Source organism: Stegostoma tigrinum, chromosome 35 (assembly GCF_030684315.1).
Source record: "Stegostoma tigrinum isolate sSteTig4 chromosome 35, sSteTig4.hap1, whole genome shotgun sequence".
Taxonomy (NCBI): domain Eukaryota; kingdom Metazoa; phylum Chordata; class Chondrichthyes; order Orectolobiformes; family Stegostomatidae; genus Stegostoma; species Stegostoma tigrinum.
Window position 1 is genome coordinate 12,416,486 of NC_081388.1, and position 16,193 is coordinate 12,432,678.

General features: G+C 38.9%; 1 protein-coding gene across 5 annotated transcripts in view; it reads left to right on the forward strand.

Moving 5' to 3' along the window:
* The window catches only part of rfx1a (regulatory factor X, 1a (influences HLA class II expression)), a 143,013-nt gene that overhangs the window by 54,527 nt on the left and 72,293 nt on the right, over window positions 1–16,193 (forward strand). The gene's annotated exons all lie outside the window — the stretch shown is intronic.

Below are 16,193 nucleotides of genomic sequence, written 5' to 3' on the forward strand. Positions count from 1 at the left end.
CACATCACTTTTACTTCTTTTGCAAATCATTTTGCATTTGTGCTGCCTTGTTCCTTATCAGTTTGAGTTTCTGTCTGCCTTCTCTCTTCAGATCTCTTGGTTTTGATAAAAATCAATCAAATCTCCTGCTTGAGTTCGGCACAACATCGTGGGCTGAAGGGCCTGTACTGTACTATGTTCAATGTTGCCTTTTCTCTGAGGAAAGCAGTTTTAACTCCTTCAATCTTTTTTTTCATAACTAGAGTTTTTCATCCCTGATGCCATCCTTTTAAACATATCCTGCACTCACTCTGATGTGTTCACATTAATCCTAAAGTGTGACATTCTGAACTGTGCGCAGTACTCTAGCTGAGATCTCTCTCGTGTCTCATATTGATACACATATTCCTCCCACCTGTTATTGTTTTGTTTTGTTTTGTTTTATCGGCAAATGTAAAAATTTTCCCCTGTGCCCCCAGATCAAGATAATTGATATAAATCAGGAAAAGCAAGATTCCCCATGAACCCCTGGGGAACCCTGTCCTTCAGCCTTTTTTGTATCCATGCTATTATTGTCCCATTTATTTATGTTGTGCAACCCAGCAATTTACACCTTTTGGAAGTCCATGCAAACCAAATCAACAGCCTCATCGACCATTATTGTTACCTCTTCAGAGAACTTCAGCAAATTAGTTAAATAACTTTTCTTCAAGAAATCCATGCTGACATTCTATAGTTATCTCGTATTTTCACATGTAACTGTTGATTCTACCAAATATGTATCTCTAGAAGTTTCCCCACTACTGAAGTTAAACTGACTGGTAGGAATTTGCCAGGATTTCCCTTAAAAGCTTTTTAAATTGAATTTTCATTCTTCAGTCCTCTGGCTCCACACCCATATCCAGGAAAACTGAAAGGTTACGGCCAGTGCATCTGTAATTTATGCTCTTGCTTCTTCCAATATTCCCAGATGCACAGCATCTAGTCCAGGTGTCTTTTCGATGCTGAAGTACCACAGCTTATCCAATACCATCACCCAATCAAATTTGGACCCTTCTAGGTACTGAGTTTCTTCCTGTTTCACAAAGGCCTGGGTAATTCTTTTTTAGTAAAGACAGATGCACAATATTCATTTAATACCTCAAATATCCTCACAACTTTGGGAATTCCCGTTGTGTTAGACTACTATTTTTGTAAAACAGAGAGCTGCGGATAGAACATAGAACATTACAGCACAGTACATGCCCTTCGGCCCTTGGTGTTGCGCCGACCTGTGAAACCAATCTGAAGCCCATCTAACCTACACTATTCCATTATCTTCCATATGTTTATCCAATGACCATTTATGCTGCAGATCTGAAATGAACAGAAATTGCTGGACAAACTCAGTAGGTGTGGCAGCATCTGTAAAGAGAACGCAGAGTTATCATTTTGAGTCTAGTTCTGATGAAGGGCCACTTGACTCAACATTAGCTCTGCTTTTTGTTCACTGATGCTGCCAAACCAACTTCGTTTCTCCGGTCTTTTTCCATATTTCCTCTTTGCTTTTATTTGTGTTCTCACTTCCTTTCTGAATGTCTTGCATTCAGCTTGGTTCTCAGTTGTATTTTCCACCTGATACCTGTCATAAATACACTTTTTTTGTCTTCTTTGTTTTAATGTCTGTGTCCTTCTCAATCCAGTGAGCTCTGGATTTGTTTGTCCCATTCGCACTTTTAAGGGAATGCTCCTTGCCCAAATCCAAATCATCTCTCTTTGAATGTACTCTATTTTCCTTCCAACTTTTTGGTTCCAGTCTATTTGACCAAGCTCCATTTTTGCTACAGTTAGGTATACCTTCCTCCCCTTAATAGTTTTTACTCTGGATTGTCCATTATCCTTTCCAGCTGTAACCTTTAATTTTATAATACAATGATCACTGGCCCCCTAAATGATCCCCAATGATTCTTGAACTACTTGGCCCACCTCATTCCCAAGAGCCAAGTCTGTTAATGCCTTCTTTCTTGTTGAACTGGATCCATACTGCTGTAGAAAACTCTCCTGTATCTAAGAATGCTTGCTTCTTTCTGCCTTTAACACTACCACTATCCCAGCCTATTTTTTAGTAATTAAATAACCCCATTATGCCATTGAATAATGTTTTCACAGCTCTGCAGTTTCCCTCAAAATGTTTCCTGTACATCTTGTATGCTAGTTCGTGATCAGACTACACCCAACAACGTAATTGCATCCTTCTTGTTATTTAACTCCAGCTGAATCAATTCTGTCCTTGAACTATCTGAGACACCCTCCTTCTCCAGTACTACAGTGCTCTCCTTAACTAATTCTGACTACCCTCCTTGAAATTACTTTTGTATTATTTACTATAAACAAGAGTCTAGACGTTAATGAACTGTCAGTTCTCCTGCGACATCAATCTGATTGATTTTCAAACTCAGCCCTCTCGTGCAGCTTATCAATTCTTCAGCTCCAGAAAGAAAAGAAGATTTAAAAAAGGAGAAAACAGCACCTCCTTCAGCAAACTTGAAGTGGTTCCTCTTTATCCCACTGCACTTCCCTATAAAGAATACAAGAAATTCTATGAAAGAGTTTTTTAAAAAAAAAGTTGTTAATATAAATGAGAACCCAGTTATTTGCATATTTTACTGTTATGGGCTCACAGCACAAGTTTTGATCATTTAGATATTATGGGGTCATTGCACAAGCTTTGATCATCTAGACATCTGGATATAACCAAGGCTGCTAATAATTTCTGACCTGAACCAGAATGGCCAACCTAGGACTAAAGCAGGATCCATTCTATTTACACATTTTAGCTTCACGGTTAAAATATACATATATAATATGAATGAACATGTTGCAACTAAATTCTTCAACCGTCTTGCTTCAATGGATGAGAGACCATTGCTGAGTGTACACATCAAAAAGTATTTTGAGGGAAGTGTCTGAAGGATGGGTTTGCTAACTCAATGTGTTGAGTATTTTTTGCAGTTAGTGGTACAGTTCAATTTTAAACATGTGGGAATAACCCAAATGCATCTTTTGACTATGTTAATTTATGTGTAAATTCTTCTTCTGATGTTTGGCATAATTTAATGCAGCAACTCAGAAAGAAGCGGTTTGGAGAGTTTCCAGAAAATGGTGCAGCCCTTTATGAAGACAGTTGATCCCAGAGAAATTTGTGTATGCTGCAGCCATAACATCACTGCAGCATATAGTATATGCTCCAAAATGGAGGATCATAGGGTTGGCATTTGAGAATTATAAAGCATTCATTGCTTAATGGATGATTTAAATTTAATGTTCATTCTGAAATTTCCATAAATTTACACAAGCTTTATGTGGGAAATTTATCTGGTAAGAACTAGAAGTTTTGCTGTGCTTGAGATTGAAACTTATTGTTAACATATTTTATCTAGCTCATGTCAAGCCTGGAAATAGATACTGCTGGCAAATTATTCAGTTTCAAGGACTTGATCTCCCTCCAGCTATAAAAATTACTTAAATACGTAGTGAAATATTTAATAATGCAAAACTTAGAAGCACAAGCAGGAAAAGTCTAAACTCAGTTCTGATTACTCACTTAATTCTTGTACAACTAACCATTTTTATATCTGCTAGGAGAAACATGTTACTTACGTGGTAGCACCGATTCAGACTTACATAGTCTGAAAATAACATTTGTAACTTTGCCAAGACTTTATTGTTAACAGTTAGATCTCATGCATGCAAATAATGAGGCGCTCAGTCTGTGTCTGACATGCACAATGGGAATTTAAAAAAAACAAAGCTGTACTTTGATATATTAAGAATGGTACTCCTTAAAGAATTTAGGCCTTGATAGTTGGACTACAAAACTTTGCTTGAACTTACTTTGTAGATAGTCTTTAATTGCGCGACCTTATTTCTAGTTAAGGTGTGTCTGACCGCGTAAAATGAGAATGATATCCATTCAATACTAATGAATGCTGAAGTGAAAACTAACTTATTTCCAATATTGCATTTTTTAATATATAAATCAGATGTCTTTGCATTCTTGCATAATATCATCTCAATAGAGCATGTTAGGAGAATTGGAAGAATTCTCATCCCCAATTATCTTCAAAGAGTATTGTTATAAAAGTTCACATTTTGTTGAAGTTTTTAGTGCTGCACTTACCAGGAAATTTCAAGAAAATAATATTAATACTGTATGAGAAGAAGGTGCTGAGTGCATCAAAGCCATTCTGTGGGATAATGGTTATCCTGATCAGATCAGATTATTTCCCACTGCATATTATACAAATTCGTGACTGGTCCTATGGCTGTCAACGTTGGCCCTGAAAACTGTCCATTCTACCTCAGAAGTCTACCTCAGATTATCCTGGACATGTAAAATATCTCAAATGTTTGTTTGAGTGACAGGTGAAGCTAGCTATTTCATACTGCTACATTGGAGTAGCAATACATGTGGTCTTTGTCAGTAGGATGCTACAGGAAAGCCGGAACATTCTGCCTATCTCTCAACTGAGCAATGTGGTATATGAGTGTTGTGCAGGTGTGAAGTGAGGAGTGTAGGCCATCCATCCCAAAGACTACGGGATCGTATCAAACAGCATCACTATTTGGCTGTACGCAACAGCAGAATACTGACCGTACCCAACTAGTTCACGTTTGCAAAACTGACAGCACAGTGTACAATATTAGATGTGTTTCTGCAGATAGAAAGAGCATATACATGCACTGTGCCCATTTCAACGCGACAAAATAGGTGACAGCCATTCACTGTTTCATTTCTCAGGGCCTATGAGGCCTAGAAAATGATCTTGCTGTATCTGAACAAACATGTCTTTTGTTATTTACTTGTAGGACATGGGCATCACTGGCTGGACCAGCGTTTATTGCCTTTCCCGACTATTATTATTAATTATCTACCATACTCTTTAGCATCTATCCCGCCCAGTTTCCCTCCCATCTTACCAGTTGTGATATTTGCACAAACATGGCAGACAAGGGAAACTAGTACACTGGTTGAGGGCAGAATCCTGTAGGTCCTGCTAGAAGGGGTGGTGCCAACACAAGATTTGCTTTTCTCCAACACCATCAGTGGAGGCCATGATACCAACTTAGTCTAAGATTGCACTTAGGTTAACACAATCCCAGTCATCTGGATGAATGTCCACCACAGTAGAAAAATGATTTACAACACTAACAACAATTATTGTGCCGCTCACTTTTATCAACCATAACCTCTGCTGCTGTCTCTTTCCATGAGGAAACCTGCCAGTAATTTAGCAGAAACTCAAATCAGGTAGATCCTTTGGCCTCTGATCCTTTGGCTCCTCACTTTTTATTAGGAAAGGAGGGGGGTATATGACTTTGCACGTGGCTTACTGTGCCAGTAAGCTCGAGCATAGACTATATCTCTTGACTTGACTGAATCCTGCTGCCTAGGAAATTGAGGAAGCCTAAACCAGAGTGGATAGAAGTGAACTGGTGACTTCCAGTAGGTGTTTGATAACGTACCTTACAAAATATTGATATAAGATAAGAGCCAGTGGTATAGTATGTTAGGACAGGTAGAGAATTGGCTAAGGAGCAGAAAACAGCAAGTGGGGATATGGGTTTTTTTTTTCAAGTTGCCATCCAGTAATCAGTGGTGTTCCACGTGGACTGCAGCAGTTCTGTTTTTATAAGACTAAACAATAGAGCAAATGTACTATAGCCAAAATTGCATATGGCACAAAATTAGTGCAAAAGCAAGTTACAAAGGGGATGCATATAGTTTGCAGGGTGATATCAATAAATCTAGTGAGTAGACAAAATGTTGGCTCATGGAGTATAATGTAGGAAAATTTGATGATGTTCATTTTGGGAGGGAGAACAAAGAACAGGATTAAATGGAGAAAAATGCTGCAGAAAGCTGTAACACTAAAAGCACTTGGAAATGCTTGTGCATGAAACACATAAAGCCAGCACACAGGTAATCAGGAAAGCTAATGGAATGTTGGCCTTATTTCAAGGAGGTTGGATTATAAGAGTAGGGAACTCTTCCTGCAACTGTAAAAGGTGCTGGTGAGACCACATCCAGAGTGCTGGAGCAGTTTCAGTCCTCCTATTTAATGAGAAAAAGCATTTCTTTGGAGGCAGCTCAGAGAGGTTTCTCTAAGATGATCCCTGGTTTGGAGGGATTATTTTATGAACAAAGGCTAAATGGGTTGGGACTGTACTCACTGGAGTTTAGAAGACTGAGAGGTGATCTCATTGAAAAATATAGGATTCTTAAGGAGCTTAACAGGTCAAATGCTAAGAGGGTTGTTTCCGCCCATGGGAGAGTCTAGGACCAGAGGGCATAGTCTCAGAATAAAGGTGCACTAATTTAATACTGAGATGAGAAATAATTTCTTCTCTGAGGGTTGAGAGTCTTAGGAACTCCTTGCCACAGAGATCTGTGGGAGCTGAGACCTTGTGTATATTTATGGACGAGATAGATCGGTTCTTGTTCACTGGGAGAATTAAGAGTTACAGTGAAAATGAAGGAAAGTGGACATGAAACGTGTCAGATCAGTCATGATCCTATTGAATGGCAGAGCAGGTTTGAGGAGCTGAATGGCTTACTCCTGTTACTGTTTCTTATGGGCTTATGATCTGATGGACGACTTTGACAAGCTTCTTTACCTTGTACATGCTAAACAGTTTGGAAAAACTGTGGTAATATGAGCCTGACTGAGAGTCCATGAGCTGGTTTTACATTTGTGAGTGCATAGTATCCTTGCTTAGCATTGCAATTGTGCAGCTTTGAAGTACAGTAGCACCCTGTAAGTGGATTGGAGCTGTGCCATGAGGGTTTTTATGAGGCAGCACATGCTGGATGCCATTGTCCATGGACATGGAGCTGTGCGGCTGATGCCCATATGGTTTGCTCCATGACATAGCTGTGTGGCTTCCAATATGAAGCAAATGATGAGCTGAATCTGCCACATGCTTACTCAGGTTTCCTTGTCAAGTTTTTCCAACTTCTAGCTTGCTTGGCGAATTTGGTAAAATGGAACGCTGAATATTAATGTGATGAGTTGCGTCATGAACAAGGTATTTAACAAGCAGTAATCCCTGTCACTGGCTAGCGAGAATCTCACCAACAAAAACAGAAATTGCTGAGAAACTCAATAGGTCTGGCAACATCTGTGAAGAGTAGACAATATTAACATTTCAAGACCAGTGACCCTTCTTCAGAACTACGCTGGACCCAGAATCTCACCACACCACGCAGAAAAAGTGTAAAATGAGGAGACCGAGTGGTGAAGGTGTATAGCCGCAGGTAGACAGGATGGTCGAGGAGACATTTGCCATGCTTGCCTTCATTGGTCAAAACATTGAGCATATGTGTAAGATGATGTCGACATTGAGGTGGGCCTCATCACACTTATTGCTTGCTCCTGTCACACACCTTGCCATAAACCACATTACTCAGATCCTTGATAATAAAATGTGAGGCTGGATGAACACAGCAGGCCAAGCAGCATCTCAGGAGCACAAAAGCTGACGTTTCGGGCCTAGACCCTTGTAAGATTCCACCCTGTATGTTTATTTGGACAGTATTAAGAATTGTGAGGTGAGGTTAAACATTTTTGATGATTGAACATGATTGATACACAAGACTCTGCAATGGATTTCTTTATGGTTTGAGAACAGGTTTTTTTCAAAGAGGATTTATGAATGGATGTTTCTAAGTGTATTTCAAGACTTGCCGTTGTTCTTGAATGGCTGATTAGTTCTATTGTGTATACAGGGTCAAGATTCATGGAGGGCAATTCAGCGGGCATGTAGGTGGCATACATGTCTTTCAAAGGATTCTCACATCCAGGCTATGGGTTGATAATTCTTCTTCCATGAATTAAGTGTCCTCAAAAATCTAGCCTGAATCAACAAAATTCGAGGGAGAAATGAGATGCCTACATCTACAAAAGAGTCAGGAATGCAGAGTATTGTGACATTACCCACACCTTTACCTCATATAGGCAAAAAAATGCTGATAGTGAGAAAGGGGTTAGGAATCCCAGAATGAGTTAGCCATTAGCAAAGGCATTGAGCTGGGCCAGCAGTGAAAATCTAGAAAGCGGGACATAACACCAGCGCTTCGTCAGAGGCTCACTGATGATGTTACCTAGAATGGTGACGAAACGTCTGAAAACTAACCTTCCAGCTCAGCGAGCAAACTCACAATCAGAGTGAAAATCTAGCTTCACGATCTTGTAACTTGCAGCTAGAGGTTGTGTTAGTAGGTGTTTGCCCCAACCACACTGATTTTTGTGATGATTAAAGTATTAGAACTTTAAGAGTTATAGATTATCAGACACAAGGCATTCAATTAGAGACAGGCAACAAATGCTGGCCTTGCCAGTGATCTGTACATCCTGTGAAAGAATAAAGATTTAGTTGAACTTAGAAGTTTGAAGCCATATTTAAGGTGCTTAAATTGGATATTTAGTAGGTAGATGCAAATACATCATTTTTGTTGGTGCTATCTAAGGAAGGGGAAATGGTTAAAACTGTAGAAATGCTAATAAGTAGTTAAATCATAGAGTACATCTGAAAATCTGTAACCTTCTCCACCTAAAGATGTGAAGTCAGCCAGTAATCTTTTCAATTGCTAGTTTGATAAATTCACAAAGGAATTTGGAGCAACAGTGGAAAGTGGAACTGAACTACTGATCAGCCATGATCTAATTGACTGGAAGAACAGACTTGATTGGCTGAATGAACTACCACTGTTTATATTTGCTTAAATCAATAAACAGCAATCTAGAAGCTGGCCTACTCTTGGAAAAAGTGATTCTGTTAGCCATAGCACAGGTGAAAATATGCATTGTTATAGAGTCATACAACTTGGAAACAGAACCTTTGGTCCAACTTATCCTGCTGACCAGACATCCCAGTTTGACCTAGCCCCATTTGTCAGTATTTGGCCTATATCTCCCTAAATGCTTTCTGTTCATATACCCGTCCAAATACCTTTTAAATATTGTAATTGTATCCACTTCCACCACTTTACCTGGCAGCTTGTTCCAAACACGTACCACCCTCTACCTGAAAAAGTAACCCCTCAGGTTCTTTTTAAATCTTTCCCCTATCACCTTAAACCTACGCTGTTTAATTTTGGACTCCCCCACCCTGCCCTTCACTGTTTCATAGCCCTCTATATGGTTACCCCTCAGCCTCTGATGCTCCAGGGGAAAAAGTCCCAGCCTATTCACCCTCTCCCTATAACTTAAACATTCCAGTCCCAGGAACATCCTTGTAAATCTTTTCTGAACCTTCTCAACTTTAACAATACTCTTCCTATAGAACGGCAAGCAGAATTGTACACGGTATTCTGTACAGCCACAGCATGACCTCCCAACTCCTATACTCAATGCTCTGACCAATGAAGGCAAGCATGGCAAATGTCTCCTCGACCATCCTGTCTACCTGCGGCTATACACCTGTACCGCTTGGTCTCCTTATTTGGCAACACTTTCCAAGGCCCTACCATGAACTGTGTGAATCCTGCCTTGGTTTACCTGACCAAAATATGACACTGCACATTTATCTGAATTAAACTCCATCTGCCACTCCACCGCCCAGTGGCCCATCTGAACAAGGTCCCATTGTACTCTGAGATAATCATCTTCACTGTCCACTTCACCGCCTATTTTGGTGTAATCTGTAAACTTGCTAACCATGCCTGCTATATTCATATCCAAATCATTTATATAAATCTGTGGATCCAGCACTGATGCTTATGACACTTCACTAGAGACAGCCCTCCAGTCTGAAAAGCAACCCATCTACCAGCACCATCTGTCCCCTACCTTCAAGCCAATTATATATCTAAGTGGCTAGCTTCCCTTGGATACCATGTGATCTAACCTTACTACCCAGACTACCATGCAAAACTTTGTCAAATGCTTTGCTGAAGTCTATATCGACAATGTCTACTGCTCTACCTTCATCAACCTTCTTTGTCACCTCTTCAAAAACCTCAATCAAGTTAGTGAGACACGATTTCCCAAGTTGACTATCCTAAATCAGCCCTTGCCGTTCCAAATGCACATAATTCCTGTCCCTCAGAATCCCCTCCAAACAACTCGTAAGACTCATCGGCCTATAGTCGTCTGGTTTTTCCTTACCACCCTTCTTAAATAATGGCACTACATTAGCCAACCTCCAGTCTTCCAGCACCTCACCAGTGTCTATTGATGAAACAAATATCTCAGCAAAGGGCCAAGAAACCTCTTCCCTAGCTTCCCACAAAGTTCCGGGAAACACCTTTATGCGTTTTAATACCTCCAATATCTCCTCTTCTGTAACATCAACTCTTGTCAAGACACCACTATTTCCCCAAGTTCTCTAGCTTCCATGTCCTTCTCCATGGTAAATACTAACACAAAATGTTTAGTTCAGTATCTCAACCATCTCCTATGGTTCCCCACATAGATTGCCTTTTTGATCTTTAAGGATCCCTACTCTCTCCTTAGTTACTTTTTTGTCTTTAATGTACTCTTAGAATCTCTTTGGATTCTCCTTAACTCTATTTGCCAAAGCTATCTTATCCCCTTTTTGCTGTCCTGAATTCCTAAAGGAATGTAAGGGCAATAGGGGTATAATCCACATAGCCTATACAGCCCTTGGCACTATAGCATGGCCAATCCACCTAATGTCCACATCTTTGAACTGTGGGAGGAAACTAGAGAACCCAGTGGAAACCCATGTAGACACAGAAAGAATGTGCAAACTCCACAGAGACAATCAGCTAAGGCTGGAATTACACCCAGGTGCCTAGCTGTTTGATGTAGCAGTGCTACTCATTGAGCCGCCATGCTAAATTCAAAGAGATGAGTAAAATTTTAAAACAAAGGGATTGGACTAGGATATTAGTCAATAGAAGGCTATAGGCATCTTTGAAAAAATAATGCTGTGCATGGAAGGCAGACCCCAATCTAAGGTCAGAGAGTGCTGGTTAAATATACATGTTTCTAAGAGGACTACTGAGCAAAATTAAAAATAAATGAAGGAAAAGTGCACATATATCCATGCATGGAGAAAGATGGATTCACTAGGCAGAATCCATCCAACCAGCATGCAAAAACAAGTTAAAAATTAAAGAGAGAACTAGAAAAAATGTGTTTGAATTTGTGGCTACAGAGGCAATAGATGATTGTAAAAGTGATTTCAAGAGGACTGCCAACGATAAATAAGAACAGTAAAATATGGAAACTGCATTGATAATAAGGATCATCCAAAGACAGTTAATAATCTGAACGCTTAACATCTCCAAGTATTCTATAGAGGAAACAAGAACGTATATCACCCACCCCTAAAATGGATTGGTGGCATAATTCAGCACTAATTAAAGAAATGGGAACACCAGGCAAATTGAAATGGTTGAATACACATTAATCTGTAAATAGAGCAATCGGCTGCATTTCCATCGCACTTTTAAAACATTTTAAGATACTTCACAGGAGTATTATAAAACAAAGTAAAACTTGTCATCAACATCCATTTTTTAAGAGGACCTTTAATGTAATAAAATGCCCAAGGCACTTCAAAGCTACAATATCAAATGAATTTTGACCCTGAGCTGTGTAAGAAGACATTATAATACATGCTCAAAGAGGTAATTTAGAAACAAATAAAGTAGAAGTAGGGTGGGCTTTCCAAAACTGCATGCTTGCTCTGTCATTCATTATGACCAGGGTTGATCATTCAACTCAGCATCCTGTTTCCGCTTTCTCCCCATACCCTTTTGATCCCTTTAGCCCATCAAACTTTCTCTCACTCCTCCTTGAAAACGTTCAATGTTTTGACCTCATCCACTTCCTGTGGCAAAAGAATTCCACAGGCTCACCGCTCTCTAGGTGAAGAAATTTCTCCTTATCTCAATCCTGAATAACCTACCCTGTATCCTTAGATTGTGACCTCTGGTTCTGGACTCTCTTCACAAGAACACCCTTCTTGTGTCTTCTGTGTCTAGCCCTGTTAGAATTTTATAGGTTTCAATGAGATCCTGTGATGATACTATGGCTTTAAGAGGTGGGTGTTGTCCTGGTTTTTTTTAATGAAGAGAGTCTCAGAAATGAAGGGTCTAGGCCCGAAACATCAGCTTTCTACTCCTAAGATGCTGCTTGGCCTGCTGTGTTCATCTAGCTCTACACTTTGTTATCTCGGATTCTCCAGCATCTGCAGTTCCTATTATCTCTGGAAAGATCTTGAAGTTTTTTTTTAAAGTTGGAATGATAGAAGCAGCATGAAGGGTTGTGGTATAGCTCCCACAGAACCACGATTTTAGTTTAACTTTCAGTAGTTGCTGGGGTCCTAAGCTGGATGTGGAAACTGTTTTTCCTCTCTCTGTTGCAGCTAAAAGCTTGGATTCTCTTCTTGCTGTAGAACTGCATGTGAGACAATCTATTTTTACAGAATTTGCCTCTGCCAAGGGTATGTTTATGGGATGTTACTATATTGGAACAGTTGCTGATTAGTAGTTAATTAATCTGGTATTGTGAGTTTTCTAATAGAATTAAGTTATTCCAATTCTTCCTTCTTCTGGTTATACTTTTGTGGAAGAATAAATCATGTTTTGCTTCACACCTGGTAGTTTGACCAATTGAATTTTCTCTGGAACACAACGCCTTGCACTTGCCTTTTAGGGAGGAAATTTATAGAGTTTAGAGCCTTGGCTGTTGAAGTTATTGCTGGCAGTGGTAAATTTATGAAAACCAAAGATGCACAAAATGCAGAATTTGAGGAATATGCAGGTTTCAGGCTTGTTGGTTACAGGATGAGGTTACAGAAATGGGAAGGGATGAGATTTTGGGGCAATTGGATTTGAAAAGCGATATGAGGATTTTAAAATTGAGGCATTTTCAAACTGGGAGTTAATGTAATTGTGAGAGCACAGGGATAATAGGTGACTAGGGGCAAGTTAGGATAGATTTTTTTTCCCATTGTTTTGAGAGAGATTTGTGAGGCACTGATAATCATTATGAGAGATCAGTGAATTCTCAAATGGTACCACTAGTTTGGAACAAACTCCCCTACTGCTGTGTTTCAGAAAAAACTAACAAGGCAGACACACAGCCAGTTACAAATCCGTTAGCTCAATTCCATTTAAATAATGGAACCTGTTATCGAGGAAGAATCATCTGTCAAAAACAACCCTCTAAACAGCTTTATTTGAGCAATATACTGTTTGACTAGCCGCACACTTTGAGGCGGTGATAACCCAAGTGGTAAACCTACTTCACTACAAGAAAGGATGTTCAATAAAGCTCTGGACCAAATTGAGTAGCATAAGTTCCTGTACTCTGGTGTTGAATAACTAAAGATGAGCTTTAAAGGAACTTTGTTTTTCTAATGAACTAAAATGTTTATGTTCAACCAATTAGGAACAGCGATCAATAATGTTCATATAACATTGAACTACTTAGCCAAAAGCCTGGATCAAACCATATTGTGCTGTGCTCACAGCACACCTGAAGTGCTGTGTTCAGTTCTGCGGTAGCAAAGTAAAGGGGATAGTTACACTGGTGGCGACATTCAGTTGGCTCCTTTAGCATGATATGGTGTCTCAAGCCACAGCAGCACTATAAATGCAATTTGACACATAGCCATGACATAGCCATGAAAAGAAATATTCTGACAGATGACCAAAAAGACTTGGTCATAGAGTAGAAGTTTCTTAACTTATCTAAGGAGTTTCCTAAAGGAGGCAGCGGTGTACTGGAATATCCAGCATACGGGGGCTTCCAGGTGCTTAGCATGCCCTGATTATGGTGACAACAATCTCTAACTGCCAGTCAACAAAATTCCCTTCCACTGATCCAGTGCACTATGCCAGGTTCAGCAGGGTATGGGCAATAGCAGACATGATTCTGACTAGATTGCTGCCGTACATTTTTTTGATGATATCATTAGAGCTAGCACATAGCTAGTAGTAAATAGTTGGAAACTTTGGTTCATGATGCTTTAAATTTTTTGCTGCTTATACGCACAACAGTAATATCATTTTGACATACATACACTAAGTATTTGCTTTGTTTTCCATAAATAAGTTGTATTAAGAGGTAAAGTTTTTCTTATATAAATGTAATCAGTAAAAGTTTTCAGTCAGGAGCTCATGGCTGTTAGACTCAAGTATTGTTTTAAAAACCCTTTTAAGGACTGTTATTTGTATTCTTCAACAAGGAAGTGTTAATATATCCCTGATTTTATAGAAATCAGCGTTTCAAAACTAATGTGATGACTAAGCTTCAGTGAACTTTGGCACTGTTAGCATTAGGCCTACCTGTAAGAAGTATTTTTCATTCTTCCATGCATCTTGAACCGGACAATTAACAAGGATTAACTATTCACAACTGCCCTAAATATAACTTTGTAATGTTGCAACAAGCAGCTAAACAGAAACTGAATGTAACTTTAGGTATAGGTGTATCCGAAGTATTCTCACTTGTTCAAGGCAAAAGTCTTATCTTCAAGGCAATGTTATGGATCATGCCTGCCAAAAAACAATGCTGCTCTGTTTACTTTGGAACTTGCCATAGGATTTGCTTATTTTTTTCATTTGAAGAAGGGGCATTTGATCAACTTTGTTGAGAATGACTTTTTTTTTGCTTTTTAAGATTGATTGGGAATAATACCTTGAAAACACTATGGCCCCAGTACCAGTGGATGACTGCTCTGACGTCTGTAAATCAAAACCAGGGGGAATCTAAAGCAACTGGCAAATTGCTCTCAAGTATTGTGCAATATCATTGGCTCAAAATCAAGGTGTTGTCCATTTAATATCCAAAGTTTCAGTACAGTTTGAAACTGTTAGCATTAAGAAATGTACAACAGTCAGCCGAGACTACCTATAGTAGTTATTTTTATGCTTCCATACATCTTTAATCAGTCAGCTAGCAAAGGTTGACTATTCCTGAATATTAGCCTGGCATATCACGAAAAATAACTAAACTGAAATTAAAAATATAACTTACGGAAAGATCTATCCAACGTGAACTTTTTGATAAAAATACCCCAATTTTTTTTCAATAGCTGACCAGTCAACTAAAGCTATAAATGTGTTCATCTGACAATGTAACTTTATTTTTGTTTCGTTCATATTTTTACAAAATTTACTCTTAGAAACTTCATAAATTCCATTTTGGCGTTAGCTGATAATTCAATTTTAATTTCTCATTTGAGTGTGTGATTTGCAAATGAATTTGCAGTCAGATTCAGAGGCTGTATTGGTTCTGTGTGAGCAGCAAAGCTCAGATTTAACCTGCTAGTGATGATCAATAAAGAAGATGATTTTATCTGCCTCACCAACTACCCCCTTCCCCATTTCACGCCTGCATCCAGAAAGAGATTTTAATTCCATCTTGTACAAATCAACTCATTGTTCTGGATGTGAGTACACAATGGCTCAAGAAAATTTTTATGCTGCTTGGTCTCAACTACAGTCCTAACCATCCTTAGGAAACTATTTCTATTAACCCTTTCCAACATTAGAATTGAACTGAACTAGGATAATAATGAAATAAATATTTAACATTTCTTCCTAATTACTTTGCTATTTGCTTTTCCATTAATGTTGTAAGAGCCTTATATATTGCTAGCAGGCTCCAAGTGTTCCAAGAGCTGTTACTGCACATTCTTACATTTTTGTTTCAATTATAAACAAAATGAAAGCTTTTTGTTTAATGCCCGTCTAAAATTTGGTCGGTTTCTGTCATTAGCTATTGAAAATTTGGATGACTGCCTGAAATGTTACTTTGCAAACAGTTTTATTTAGTGGTGGTTACTCAATGGAAAACCAACTCTATGAGCTCTGCAGTAACATTTCTGCATCAAAATGTGTCTTGCCTCTTGGTGACTGCACAAAGTATCCCTAATTATGCTTTTGTACTTTACTTCTTTGGTGGCCTTACCTTCTTGCTAATTGAGAACACTTGGTGATGAGTTTCTGTGACAGGAATAGAAATGGAAATATTGGGAAGGAAAATTTGTCCACCTCGTAGTAAGTCAGCACACAGTACAGGGCATAAGTGGCTTATTTTATAAGTCATCAGTTTTCTTAAAGGGGTAGCATTCCTGAATAGAACATGTAATGATAGAATATATAAATTGCAATTTTAATGTCAATTTACTATCAGACTAAGCTATGTTTTGTGCGTTATATTGCATCACATTGCCTTTTTTTAGTAATTTGT